This window comes from Pinus tabuliformis, chromosome 8, assembly GCF_031772625.1.
Source record: "Pinus tabuliformis cultivar Carrire ecotype Pingquan chromosome 8, CPIR1, whole genome shotgun sequence".
NCBI lineage: Eukaryota > Viridiplantae > Streptophyta > Pinopsida > Pinales > Pinaceae > Pinus > Pinus tabuliformis.
In genome coordinates this window covers 606,609,164-606,625,070 of record NC_142294.1, presented here as the reverse complement: position 1 = coordinate 606,625,070, position 15,907 = coordinate 606,609,164, and positions in this window count along the sequence as shown.

Here is a 15,907-nt window from a genome sequence, read left to right as displayed (position 1 = left end):
ATAATTAAATAATAATTCAATCATTCTGACAAACCCATGGGAAGCATCTTGAACTATTGCAATACAAAATTATTGAAATTTACCTCAATGATTCTCTTTAAAACGCTTGTCTTCCATCTTGATTTTTTTTAACATTTGTATTTCAACGACTGATCTAGTGAATCCTCCTGGTATATTTTAGATATGCATCCATTTCCTGCTCTGGTAGGCTGCAAGTTAACACGTATTCATGCATAATGATAAAAATAACAATAACATTTCTCATTCACTGCTTTTGACAAACACTTTGCAAAATATCCTGAAACCATTTCTAAAACATGTCTCCAATTACATGAAATAAAACCATAACTCATGAACTCTTACCCAAGTCCTTTGGAATTTCTTTCTTTCCATTACCTTCAACGATATTTGTCTTTCCTCTCTCAAATACTACAATACTAATGTTAGTACAATAGAATACACCAATAATAATTCCATAACATATTGAGATCTAGACATCCATTCATATAGACCACTCTTAGTCTTCATTTTCAATTATCCAATAATATTCCAAATAACATAATCTTAGACCAAAATTAGATTCTTACAACAATTTAAATTTCTACATTTTATTTTATGCTAAAGATATACTATAATTTTAGGACAATAAAAATTATATCTGAAGAGATATTCAACTCCAATCATTGAGAATATGATCCATCTTTGATCCCTTAACCAACTCAATTAAACCATCTGGTTTTCCACCCAACCCTATCCAGGGAGAACTTCTCCCCATGGACCTCGAGCTGTAAGAGCTCACAAACAGTATCAAAATATAGTAGTAGAGAGATATCCAAGGCAAGTTGAGGAAGATATGTTTCACTTCCTCCCAACACCACTCATGGTTAGCTCCACCAGGTAGAGCTACATAATAATTTAGTTTAGGAATTTCAAAATCATTTCGAAAGCAACTGGCTACTCTCCAAGTCTCTCTCTCTCATAATATTTTTCAAATCTCTCCAACTCTTGGTATCACAATGCACCTCCCTCTCCCAAAGTGAGAATACATGGCCATGTTTTCAGGGATTTCCCTCTGAATCTTCAGTCCAAAGCCTGAGTTAAGGATACAAGCGAAGATACTGAGGGATTTACAAAGGTCTCCAGTCGAAGAAAGCATGCCCAAAAAACTCTAGTAGCCCCAGATAATTTCAAGAATCGCGACACACGGAACAGTGTCGAAATTCTGACTGCTCAAAATATCTCGAAGGATCACCCTGAAATCCCTCTTACAGATCCATCTCCTTCCTCAACCCCCCAGCCTCTAAAGTCTTTAGATCCGATCTCATCCTCCAATAATGCAAGCATCCCCCCGTCAACCTCCTCTGAGAAAATAGATCTAGATACAGCTTTACAATCTTCTTCTATGGAGATAGATGCAGCTCTAGCTCTCAGTATTCATCAAAAGACAATCGAGGAAGAACAGAATACTCCGATACACATGGATGAGGAACCAGAAAGTGTAGATCTGGAAGGTCTGGACATTCTCAAACTGGAAATAGCATGTAGACAGAAAGAATTCAATGCAATACCCCCCCGAGAAATCGAAAGACTTGAAGTAGTTCTAGCGAGAGCACATCATAACAAATGTTTAGGTATTCAGGCTGGCAGTCCGTGGGATGGAAAAAAAATACTAAAAGATACGAAGAAACGAGGGCGCAAAATGGATCTGCAAAGGACCATTATAATTGGAGAAATGTTGGTGGAATCTGGTAGATTTCCCAAGCTGACCAAGTTTTTCAAATCTCTTCCCCACTGTTCCTCATGAAGCTCATCTCATGGAATGTGAGAGGGCTTAATAGCCCTGCAAAACAGACAAGGTTAAAAAATATGATCCAGCAAGAAAAGCCTTCATTAGTCTTTCTACAAGAGACAAAAGGTAATAGTACTGTATTGGAAAGGATTCTAAATAAATTCTGGTCAGGATGCCGCTCAGTCTCAGTGGACGCTTCAGAGGCTTCAGGAGGGCTTGCTATTTTGTGGAACCCACAAGTAATCTCCCTTCAAGACTTCCACGCCTCACACTTCTTCATTCAGACAACCTTCCACCTAATTGGGACCAACATCCATGGCCATCTCTCTAATGTATGTTTTCCACAAGATTTACAAAAAAAACTAGATCTATTGGACACACTCACAGTGCTCAATTCAGGTAGGAGCTTTCCCCTTTGGATTTGTTGCGGTGACTTCAATATAATTACTACTTTGGAGGAAAAATCAGGAGGTAGATCGAAGCTAGAAGGTGACAGCAGCGACTTCAAAGACTTCATCCACAAAAATCAGTTAATGGACCTTTAGACTTCTAATGGTATGTATACTTGGACCAATAAAAGAAGGGGACCACAGCATATCACTTCCAGGCTGAATCGCTTCCTTATATTGGATAATGCTATTCATCTGGATGGGGACTTTCATGCTTCCATCATGCCTCAAGTGGGCTCTGATCATTGGCCCATAATGCTAGAGTGGTTGCATCCGGGCTCAAAGTGCAATAGATCTTTTTGCTTTGAAGCCTTTTGGTTCTCTCATCCTAACTTCAACGAAGTAGTTCACGAGGTTTGGAAATCCTTCATTCCCCCTGTAGGAGCCAAGATGTTCCAGTTCCAAAAAAAACTAAAACACCTTAAACAGGTTCTCAAGTCATGGAATCGCACACAGTTTTGTAATATTTTTGATCATCAGAAGGTGTTGTAGCAGCAAATGAACATATTACAACATTGTATTATCTTGGAGGGAAGAACGGAAGATTATGTGCAAAAGGAGCAGACCCTCCTGGCCAATATCGAAGCACGAAGGCAGCAAGAAGAAATCATGTGGCGACAAAACTCCAGAATCAGATGGCTTAAGGAAGGGGAAAAAATACAATTTTTTTTCACAGATCTACTATTCAAAGGAGAATGCACAATAACGTCTCCTTCATTAATAATCGAAAAGGGGAGAGACTGGAGGTGCATGAAGAAGTGGAACATGAATTCAAAGAGTACTTTTAGAAAAAGCTTCAGGAGCCCCTGGGTTGCAAGGATCAAGCCATTCGATCAATCACGCAGCATATTCCTAAAATTATTACGGCGGACCAAAACAATATGCTGCTCTAGCCCATCTCTACGCAGGAAATGGAGGATGCCATGGCCCATATTAAGGATGGCAAAGCACCGGGACCCGATGGCTTCACAACCAACTTCTTTCACGCGTTTTGGGAGCTTATTAACACAAAGGTCTGGGAGATAGTGGGAGAATCAAGATCGATGCACTGGATCCTTCCTTCCCTAAATACTACCTTCATAACGCTAATACCTAAAGCGTATGAACCCAACATGCCTGACAAATATAGGCCCATTGCATTTTGCAATGTCATCTATAAGCTCATATCCAAAGTCTTGGCGAACAGGCTCAAACCTATTCTCCCTTTCCTCATCTCGCCAGAGCAGACAGGCTATGTATAAGGGCGCCAGATCATGGACGGTATCATCCTCTCAAATGAAGTGATCCACTCTCTTAAGACACTAAAAAAGCTAGGTATGATTCTCAAGCTAGATCTGTCTAAAGCTTTTGATAAACTAAGCTGAACCTATATCCATAAAATGTTATTGGCATTTGGATTCAATGCTACTTGGACTCGGTGGATCATGAATATTATCTCTTCCCCTTGTTTCTCCATCCTTCTTAATGGCTCTTCTTCTGCGCCCTTTTGTCCTTCTTGTGGCATTCGACAAGGGGACCCTCTTTCCCTGTTCCTCTTTGTTCTCATGGCCGAAGGTCTCAATCTCCTTTTTCATTCTGCAATCTCCTTCCACACCTTAAAGGGAATTTCTCTACATGGTTTACCCCCCATTTCCCACCAACAGTTTGTCGACGACAATATGCTTTTCGGCCATCCGTCAGCACAAGAGGTCTCCGCCTTCAAAGCCCTGCTTAATCTCTTCTCAGAGGCCTCTGGAACCTCCATCAATGCCTCCAAATCCCAGCTCTTCTTCTTCCATACTCCTGCTCTTACTCAGAGAAACATAGCCAGGATTTTGGGCTTCCCGATAGTCGTGCTACCTTCAAAATATCTGGGAGCTCCTTTGTTGGACTCAGCCATTAAACATGCCTCCTGGAGAACCCTCCTTGACCACTTAGAAACCAGGCTCTCTTCCTGGACTTTCCGCTCGCTCAACATTGCTAGTAGGCTTATCCTAATCAAATCTGTTCTCCAAGCCATGCCTCTTTATCTATTTTCTATATTGGCAGCCCCTAAATGGGTCCTTAAGAATATTCACAATCTTCAAAGAAACTTCCTTTGGGGATCCTCAAGATTCAACAGAAAATGGGCTCTTGTCAAATGGATTGAGGTTTGTCTACCGAGATCAGCTGGTGGGCTAGGTTTGAGGGATCGCCTTCACAACAATAATACTATGGCTGACCGTATCTGGTGGAACTAGATTTCCAAACCGCCTATTCCTTGGGCACATCTCTGGCAAGCCAAATATGCGCCAGGTAATCAACCGGAAGATCTCATCCAAATTAGCGCAACCACTCCTGGCTCGTTGATTTGGAATGCTGCCAAGCAACATAGCACTTTTATTCAAGCGCACAGCTTTTGGGAAATCCATTCGGGTACCATAGCTAGATTTTGTGAGGATTCCTTGCAACAACTTCCCAAACTAGCCTCACTCTTCTACAAACCCAGATGGCAGGCTTCTACGCAGCAAATTGACCAAATCCATGTTCATCAGTTTTGGCAGCAGCAATCCCCTCAAGATTTTCAACTCCGGAGATCAGCTAGCACCTGGCAGGCTAATTGGTAGGAGGAAACATATGAAGAAATTGATTAGGAGCTCAAACTCAGGAAAATTAAACATTTTTCTCAAAAGGACAAGCTGCGATGGGGATACACGCCTAAAGGTATGTTTACTACCAAGGAAGCATACCAACTTCTCTATCTACCCACGCAGACAACAAAGGATCAGCTATGGGATCAGGTCTGGCAACCAAGTATCTGGCCTAAGGTTTCTTCTTTCCTATGGCTTCTAAGAAAACATCGAATCCTCACTTGAGATAATCTACAAAAGAGAGGATTTAATGGGCCTTCTAGATGTCCGAACTGCAATCTTAATTCAGAAACCATCTTGCATCTCCTGGACACTTGCCCATTAGCAGCACCACTCTGGGAGAGAATCACACAGTGCAATAGAAGAATGGGCATATGTGTGGGAGACATTATAAACACTATCAGAAACTGGCCTCGGCATCCATTCCAAAGCCTTCTTCTCAATTCCCTTTGGAACCTCCTACCGGGCTTTGTCTATTGGATTATCTAGAAGGAGAGAAATAATAGAATCTTCAAGAATCTTAGTAAGCCACTTGACACCCTATGGCTACTTCTCAAACAAAATCTGCAAGAAACTCTAGCTCTAAGACATTGGCAAGACCTGAACTTGCCAAACTCACCCCAGGAATGCCTCATCCTCAAAGATTGGAATTTGGACCTCACTTTCTTAGCTCAAGTCAAGACCAGTTCCCTAATTAGGACTGATTCTCCCCATTATTGGTCTCCTCCTACTTCCCATTATTACAAACTGAACTTCGATGGGGCTGCTAAGGGCATCCTGGACCGGCTGGATATGGTGGTGTTTTCAGAAATGAAGTTGGCTCAGCACTACACATATATCATGGTTCAATTAGCAAAGATACCAACAATGTGACAGAACTTGAAGGCTTATGGAAAGGCATCTATATAGCAGAAAAGGAAAAAAATTTCCCTCTAGAGGTAGAAGGGGATTCTCAAATCTTAATAGCAGCCGCTACTTGGATTCACTTAGGTACCTCAGAAGCAAAGATTGATTCAAGCTGGCTGCTTCTAAGAATATTGGAACAAATTGAAGAATGGCTCAAGACCTCCCGTAGCATTACCTTCAAGCACATTCGGCGTTCGGCCAACAAGGTAGCAGTCAGATTAGCTAATCAAGGCGTCAATCAGCAGCTCCTGTTCTTCTCCAATCCAATACGTGATTCTAATGATGCACAACTCAAACAAGACTGCACTCCTCTGAAGCAACAAGACTTATCTCCCCCAGATGCGGGTGTGTATTATGGCGAGAAGTACGAAGGCGGCGTGGAGGGTGGGCGCGTGGCTAATCGCCATCGCCATTCGGCCTTGCATGAAGTATGAGTTAATGTCTCCGGCCAACAACTTTAATGCTGCATTAACGCAACTCCTTCCCTCTCTCGAGTATGCTAGTTTATTTGTGATGACAATCTGCTCTCTTTTCACTCTTGTTCCTTCTCTACGCTCATGCCGGTCTAGCGCTGCTGAAGCTCCTCGCTCTCGAGACAGCCCAGGGTATTGTTCGGCTTTGGATCGCAGTGTTGATACTTCTTTGTGTTTTCATGCTTCAAACAGTCCATTCTGCATCCTCCTCTGTTACCCCCTCTCTGCCTTTTCCACTGCTGTTTGTTCTGCTTCTCCAGCACTTTTCAAAATGCCCAGAGTGCGCTCAAGGATGAGCTGCAGAAGAGGTGGCTCCCGAGGCCGCGTCACCCACTAGCCTTCCTCCACAACCTCGGACCCTTCGTCTGAAGCCTCGGACTTCTGCATTGACAGATATCATGTGACCAGGAGTGGTCGTGGCCGGGTACGAGGGCAGCTTATCACAGAAGCGAGCTCACATCATTCCCAATCTCATACAGCTCGCTTTCGCTTCCCCTACATACTAAGAAATTCCTCCTTCATCGCGTCAGTCACTGTTGAGCTGCGTGAGGATACTGTTGGTTCGGGTGCTGTTAATCCAGGGGATCCTCTGGAGCTGAGGACGGAAGACAAGAATGAAAATTTGCAGATTGCAAACATGCAGAAAAAGGACCCAGGTGACTCTGTTGCCGAGGATACGACCATCCAAGCAGGTCTGAGTGCTCCTGCAAGTGGTGGTTCCCCAAGCAAAGAGGGCCATCCTTCTGAGTTTGAAGATCCCTACCAATTCGGGTGCCACATTGTTGAAGAATCACCTCCAACCTCTCATGAAGATTAAAAAGGACCGTGCATGTTGGTTTTGTTTTGCTGTTGTAAGAAGAGGCTCCATCCCTTCCGAGTTTATAGTCATTTCATGTTTTATAGTTCTCAAGATCAGATCTGTTTCCAATTTTGATTTTCCAGTTTCCCCTCCGTGGGCGACATTCTCCTGTTTTTTGGTCACAGTCTTGGATCAATCTGTTTATTTGTCAGATTCCAGTTCTGAAAGGGTTGCGCTGTACTGAGTATTTGAATGGGTCCAAACAATCTGTCCCGATCCAGATATATTCCTGGTCAGTCTTCAGTTATAGTCTCTAGATATGTCAAGTCTTTAAGAAAGTCTTTTTGGTCAATTTTCAAGTGAGATTTTGTAAGCATGCCATTTTTCGGGGCTAGAACTCTCGAGGCCTCTGCCTCTCTGTAATCATATTTTTGTATCAATATAGGAGTAGACAAATTCAGAAAAAAAAAAAAAAAAAAAAAAACATAAGCTTAAACCAAAATTAGATTCTTACAACAATTTAAATTTCTACATTTTATTTTATGCTAAAGATATACTATAATTTTAGGACAATAAAAATTATACCTGAAGAGATATTCAACTCCAATCATTGAGAATATGATCCATCTTTGATCCCTTAACCAACTCAATTAAACCATCTGGTTTTCCACCCAACCGTATCCAGGGAGAGCTTCTCCCCATGGACCTCGAGGTGTAAGAGCTCACAAACAGTACCAAAATATAGTAGTAGAGAGATATCCAAGGCAAGTTGAGTAAGATATGTTTCACTTCCTCCCAACGCCACTCATGGTTAGCTCCACCAGGTAGAGCTACATAATAATTTAGTTTAGGAATTTCAAAATCATTTTGAAAGCAACTGGCTACTCTCCAAGTCTCTCACTCTCATAATATTTTTCAAATCTCTCCAACTCTTGGTATCACAATGCACCTCCCTCTCCCAAAGTGAGAATACATGAGACACATATATAGGAGGAGCAACAAATTTTGTCATAAAGGAGGAGTAATATGCATGCCTTGTATTCCATTTAGAGGAGTGTAACTCATACCATTAAGGAGAGGTGTGCACTCCTTAGTTAAGGAGAGTGTAACTTATGCATTAAACAGAGCGTAAGAGGAATCTTTTATGACATGTTTTTAATGAGTGTAAGAGGAATATGCCATTCTTTGATGAGTGCATAAAATAGAGTGTAATCTATTATTAAAAGAGAGAGATTTACATAGAGCCATGAGAGTCATCAAGGAGAGAGATGTGAAGTGATTGAGGAGATGAAGGTGACTTGTAATTCTATTTTAATAATAATATCATAGTCTCATAAAATATAATAATAATATTAATAATATTGAGGATTAAGTCGAGATTGAACTATTAGGATTGATTAAGGATAAGTTAAGTAGTTTTCCTTCAACTATACTTGGTTTCCAATTTATGCAAGGTGATTTACTATTTTTGGAAAGTCATGCTTGAGATGCTAGACATGACTTTCTATTTTTAGAAAGTCAATCTAGGATTGTTAGAAAAGAGGTTTTATTAAGGAAATTCATCCTTGCGCTGTCCATGAGTGGTATTTTTCTTCAAAAGAATAGGGATTCTATACCCCTATTGCATGCATTTTTGTGCCTTAGTAGATTGAGGACTCCACGCCCTGATCTACTCTAAAGATCCAAGATTCCACACCTTGATATTTTTAAATATTAAGGACTCCAAACTTTAAACATTTTATTATTGATACAAGACTCCACATCTTTATCTTTCATGGATTTAGGACTCTGCGCCCTAAGTTCCATGGCTTCTCATCTACTCTGCTTTGAAACTCCACGCTTCACCTTAAGGCAATGATTGCGAGCTCATACCCATCTGATGGTTCGTTGTTAAGGCCTTGTTCCAAGACCTGCACACATAAAAATATCATAGATCAAAGGAATCAATGAATTTCATAATTAACTTATTCAGGTTTTATCAAAGATTGTGCATGACTTCCTCAACAATTTTGGTTATAGAGAAATGACTTCTACAACCATGTAAAATTTGAACATCCTTGTTTGAAAATAACCACGTTCCATATCACATATTTGTCAATACAAGACTAAGCATATAAAATCATGTATCATGACTTCCACAGTCATTTATAATTTGAGCATCCTTGTTTGCAAATAACTAGGTCCCATGTCACATCCTGCTCAATTCAAGATTAAGCATATATAATCATAAAAATCATGTATCATGACTTCCACAGTCATTATAATTTGAGCATCTTTGTTTGCAAATAACTAGGTCCCTTGTCACATCCTGCTCAATACAAGATTAAGCATTTAAGTATGGGGGATTTACGCAGTGCATTATATTAGATATCATTTTTGGGATTCAACTGCGTTAAGTAAGTCATTCAAACGTATGACCATTTCCATGAGAGGTAGTCGTAACTGACTAATTTCTCATGATTTTTGAATAGTTCACTTAGCACTCATTGCATCGGGTGATGCTCACAGGGGTGAAGAAGTGGGATTGAAACTAGTGAAATGTGGAGAACGAATCACATAGCATCAATCATCACTTCCGGGCTTGCACCCGGTAACCAGGACTTCCCAGGAGGTCACCCATCCTAGAACTCCTCTGGCTCAAGCGCGCTTAACTGTGGAGTTTTTCCCCACAATCAAGCCCACTTAGCTTGCTACCCCATTTGCAAAACCTTAGCAAGTATTGTGCCTCATGAACCATTCAAGTAGAGATCCCTTGACTCTTTTTGAATTAAGTATGGGGGATTTACGCAGTGCATTATATTATATATTTTGGGATTCAACTGCGTTAAGTAAGTCATTCAAACGTATGACCATTTCCATGAGAGGTAGTCGTAACTGACTAATTTCTCATGATTTTTGAATAGTTCACTTAGCACTCATTGCATCGGGTGATGCTCACAGGGGTGAAGAAGTAATCATAAAAATAATGTATCATCCATAAATGATAATTAACCATATATTCCACATAATCATGATCATCCATGGATCTATGTGTCTCAATCCTAAATCACCATACATGTCATAAATACGAAAACAGAAAACATCAATAATATGCTCTTAACCAAATTCAATTCTTATACACACAACCATAGATATTATCCTAAGTACACAACAACTAGGTCACCCAAACTAGTTCTATAGCATATAAGCATGTACTTAAGTCTGTCATGCATAATATTATATCATTATATCAAAATCACCCTCTCTAATTGTCATCAAAGCTATCTCACCAAGAAGGGACACTACAAAAAGGATTAGGATAGGGTTTTATATGAAAGGTCTTAACACTAGGAACTTCTTCAATAGTTTGGATATGATTAGGATTAGTGTTTTCTTCAACTAGAGTTAGAGCATTATGTAAAGCTAGGATTTCCCTAGGGTTAGGGCAACATCACGCATCACAAGAATATTTTCCATCTCGCCAATGCCATATTGACATCAATGGAAAATGGGGTGCCCAAGTACTCCCCTTGTCAAGTTTCCTCTTTTCTTCATCGGTATGTTACTCCCCTTGTCATGGTGCTCTTCCCTAGGGAAATGTGGTCCATGATAGATGTGTCTACATTTCTTCATGTGATGAACCAACTCCCCCTGTCTGCGTAAACTCCTCTAGCTCTAGAAAGATTACTTGTTTAGTGATTAAATGAAAGAGATCCTCAACAATAGTTCATCAAATGAGTAAGGGATCATGTTATTCAATGGAGTTTCTCCTGAGAGATGATCTATCAATGATGATTGTCCATGTGTGACTCATCAAAGGTTTCATATCACCCTTTCATGGAAAGGTTTTCTGACAGTAGTGACTTCAAATACTTCATCCACAAAAATCAGTTAATGGACCTTTAGACTTCTAATGGTATGTATACTTGGACCAATAAAAGAAGGGGACCACAACATATCGCTTCCAGGCTGAATCTCTTCCTTATATCGGATAATGTTATTCATCTGGGTGGGGACTTTCATGCTTCCATCATGCCTCAAGTGGGCTCTGATCATTGGCCCATAATGCTACAGTGGTCGCGTCCGGGCTCAGAGTGCAATAGATCTTTTCGCTTTGAAGCCTTTTGGTTCTCTCATCCTAACTTCAAATAAGTAGTTCACGAGGCTTGGAAATCCTTCATTCCCCCTGTAGGAGCCAAGATGTTCCAGTTCAAACAAAAACTAAAACACCTTAAATAGGTTCTCAAGTCATGGAATCGCACAAAGTTTGGTAATATTTTTTATAATCAGAAGGTGTTGTAGAAGAAAATGAACATATTACAACATTGTTACAGGGAAAAGTGTCTATATAGAACTGCTCTATCCCACTAAGGTGTGACAGCTACCTTAGAAACAAACAGAGAAAAGCTACTTTCGTTTTTCCTTTATGAATTATAAATAGAGAGGAACAGAAAGACAAACCTCTGTCTTGCGCTAATCTCCTGGTTTGATTCCCCTCTTCTTTGATAGTCCTTAGCTACCTGCTCCCTGGCACGCCCAGCTTCACAAAGTACCTGTAAGATCACATAAGCATAGCACTATACAAAGACATGGATCTATAATCATAAACAATCTAGGATCATATGTAAATTGACCATACAAATGTAGCAAGCATCAATGACACAAGAGCATGGAGGAAAACTTGAATAGCTTTTATTGATAAACAAGAAAGAGCCAAGAGGAGTTACAACCAGTTGTTCTAACCCAGCATCAACCTCCCAGCTAAAAAGCCCCTCTTCACCTCAAACAAAGCTTAGATCACCCAACAATCTGATGTTTGTCTCAAGAAACCAACAACAATTCCTTACAATATGAAAACTTCCAGCCTCTGGATCTGTGGGATGAGGGATCCATATATAGATATCTGTAATGGAGATGAGTCAGCTCATGATTTGATTAGTGTCTTCCCTCTAATAGTTCTTGCTTCCACTTGGAGATTGATGATCTCTTACTCATCCGTGGTCGAATTCAGTGAGGCAAGTGTCACAGGAGAAGATTTTGGAAGCTTCCATTGCCTCTCCACCTCGCGGAATGACACTGCCATTTGTCATTTCTCGCCCATCGCACCCCATAGAAAGGATTTTTGAAATGCAACGCACCCACACAGTGTATTTAGGTGAGATGCAACGCACTTGGCCAGTGGAGCAGCTGAAATGATCCTGTTTTGACCAATTCTGAGCAGTTTTTTATGGAGAACTTTTGGGAGAAGCTGTAATCTGTTGACCTTGTTCCTTTAGGGGTTAGAACAACACTTTTAGGGACTTAGGAGCCCTTGATTTACGGACATTTCATGCTTGGGGTTGTAGGGCCCAAAAATGTCTATAACAGTTTCCGCCTAAAGCATGAGGTCGTTAATCTTTTGATGTCGGGTGAAATGATTTATTATGAGGATCCGAAGTTTTTTCAAGTTGGGAGGAGACCTATAATAAGATACAATACAATACATTATCCTCATAATATTTTCATGATCTAGCTGAGGCAGGCATTCCCATGCTCAACTTTATAAATTCATTTTCATGTACATAGGATAGACAATCGTCTGAGTGTAGACTGATGATTATGATAGAGCCATCATCCTTTTGATTGGATGATTATCTGTGCGGCAATGATGTACATTTTATGTCTTTATTTCCCTGAATATATATCGCAGCCCGGATGGATGAAACTAGATCCAAGGTCTTCAATCTCGTTCGATCTTCACTCGAAGTACAAGTCGATCCATGTGAGAAATTTTCTGAAGTCGAACATGGAAAGACATCGCTTGATTACCAGCCAATGATGTAAACTGTTAACAAGCACGAGAGGAATCACCAATAATGATAATGACCCTCAAGGTATTGCAGTAAAATTCACGTGGTGTGAATAAAGGACTTGGCGTCGAACACCACGCAAAATCTTTCGGTCGAAGGCCATTGATGTAAACCTGTCGCCGGAAGGGAGAAACTTTCCATTGAGGCATGCAAGCTTCAAAGTACTGAATAGGGTGTTCCTAGATCAACTTCTTGGATAATGAGCTGATGTCGAAAAGAAGTGATCCGTCACAGGAGGGCCTTAAAGAATCCCACATCAATGACACGGAACGGAGCAAATGGAGATGAAAACGATCTGGTGATATAAGGTTTAGGGTGGCGGTCATGAAAGAATGGAGTATAAATGTATGGTAGTGGGTGAGACACAGGTGAATTGTCTTGAACATATCGGCGACACTGATGTGATGGATTGGTAGCATTAACCCCAAATGTGGATGGCATGATGGGACCATGGTGATGTGACTGGTGAATGAAACAACCCAACCCGACTCGCACACGGAGTGGAAGTGTCATGTTCAAGAGCGACTTGCTACCAACAAAGTTTCTTCAAGTTTTCTTCCCAATTTTCCCCAGTCATTGCTGACCAGTACCTCTTTATTTTTGTCAAGCCTGAGGAGGATAACATATGCTTGTTCTATAATTTTCCCTTCGGGCAAACCCATCGCTATGTTTTAACGAGCCTAGCGATAGTGAAACTCCTTCTCGTCTATAGACAAGTTTGTCGCTATTACACTTTTAACGAGTTTAACGACAAAGATAACTCGGTCCTTTTCAATTTTAGAGAGTCTAAAAAGGAACGTAAAGGTAACTCCAAAATTCCTTTTTCATCATCTAATCCCTTAAGTCCGAAAAAGTATAAAACAATACAGAAGGGATGAATTTTCGATACTTTTAACGAGCCGAACAAAACAAGCGCTCGATCTTTTTGTGTAATAATATCTCAGGTCCAAAAAGATTAAAATCTAGAGGAGAGATAGCACTTCCGGTCCCTTTAACGAGCTGGAGAGGCCAATGGTTCGGCAATCTTTTCATATTTTATGAGTCAGTTGAAAAGAGCTTAAAGGAGACTCGTCTTTTGAGGAACGAGTGATAAAATGGGTAGCAACTGATTCCAGGTAAGGTTTGGAATTTTCCAATCACGGCAGTGTTACAAGGATGGCTAGTGAGATCACTCTTCGCAGGTGTTCCTCAAAATGGGTAAACAATCAAATGGAGGTGAATGATCGGCCAATGTAAAAGTGGAGGTGATGGTGCAAACACGACCAAGGCTTTAATGGCTGGAGTACTACATTCACGATGGTCATTTACCGGTGAATAGTTCATTTTTTAACGAGCTTAAACGCGGGGGGAAACATTTGCTCATGTCTTATGTTTATTTTTTAACGAGCTTGAACTATGTGCTAAAACTGCTCGATGCGGGTTTATTTTTTAACGAGCTTAAACCTTGCGATAACATTGCTCGATTGATCCAGTCGTGTGATAAGAATGTCTCATATAAAAAACGGCAATTTTTAGAGTTTTGCCCCACATCCTTTCTTTATGCAAGTTAGGAAACGACCAATCCTACGAGTTTAAAGGGTTAGAGGACCTACAAATTTAAAAAATAAATAGTCGCTCTTCGCTTGCACGCCAAAAGGCTTGCATGCCCCCAGGTATAAAACAGAGTTTCCAGGTTACCCCTTCTTTATTCTGTTAAAACATTTGTTTTACCGAGAGAGGCCTACCTCTTATAGGTTACCCAAAGATTGTTTTATTCACAGCGCAAACAAAACACTTCTTCGGCGATGTTTACCAAAATAGACAAAGGTGAGTGAAGGAGGCTACTCCACTCACGTAACTTTGACAAGAGAATCTTGTTCTAGAATAACTCCCTCTTCCAATCACGGACGGGAGTACAGACTAGTAATATTCTCTCGCGGAAACCTACCCTATACCCGAAGTTTTCCTGCCGAAGCAGACCAAGGTGCATGCCCCCTGGGTTTTAGTCATGTCCCCCCGAATCACTCATGCTCATCGGGTGGACGGACTGGGGATTGAGACATTTCTTGCGTGAAAAGACCATTTAGGGATGGTATATGACTATTTGCTCTGTATGATCCAGGAAATGAAAGCTGGTCTACGAGCTTGACCACTCTTCCTTCGTGCGGAAAACACATTACTCTAAAGAGTGAGGAGACAATTGCTCCCATGCAAGAAATATAGTCTTGTCCAAGGAGTATATTATAATTCAGGGGTCCTTGAACTACCATTACGTTCATGTGAACTGTTTTCCCTCTCAATGTTATGGCAACATTGGGAAGGATCCCTAACGGTCGACTGGTTCCTTTATCAAAACCTGTTAGATTTCTCATCCCAGGCAAAAGCGATGGCAAACCAAGCGCTTTCCAAGCAGTTGAGGAAAGGATACTCACAGAAGCCCCCTCATCTATGATGGTACCAGCCATAACCATTCTATATATTTGAACAATGATTCGAAATGGTACACTAGCTGGTAAACGGGGTCTGCCTAGTTGATTCCAGTCGAAGGAGACAACTAGGTTGTTTGGAGGTGGGACCGAATAGACGGCCAGGTACGACTCTAACGAACTTTCTTCCTGCGGTAAAGGAACGGGTAAATTGCCCCAATGTTCGTTGGAGTCTGTGCTTATGAAAAGAATTTTGATGGTGTCATCCTTGTTCTCTTCAGTGACTGTATCATCTGAAGATGGAACCTCTGAAGGCAAGACCGGGTCAACTACCGCCTCGACCTTTTGACTTTCGTCTGGTATGGGTTCAAATGGTTTATCTTCAATGATAGATGCTTCAGCCGACCACTTGAGCGGGCCAGCCGGATTTTCAACCAGTGACGGACTCGGCAAGAGTTTTTTATATCCAGGAGGAAGTCGTAACGGTGAAACCGGACGATCGTCCAAAACTCTTTTAGCTTCGTCTAAGAAGGGACAATGGTGGACGGCATGATCGCCTTCGCACAGTTTACAAGGAAATCTATATTTTCCTTTTTGTCCTGGGGCTTCACTTTCACTAGTTGACAGTGTGTTTTCAACATGACCATCA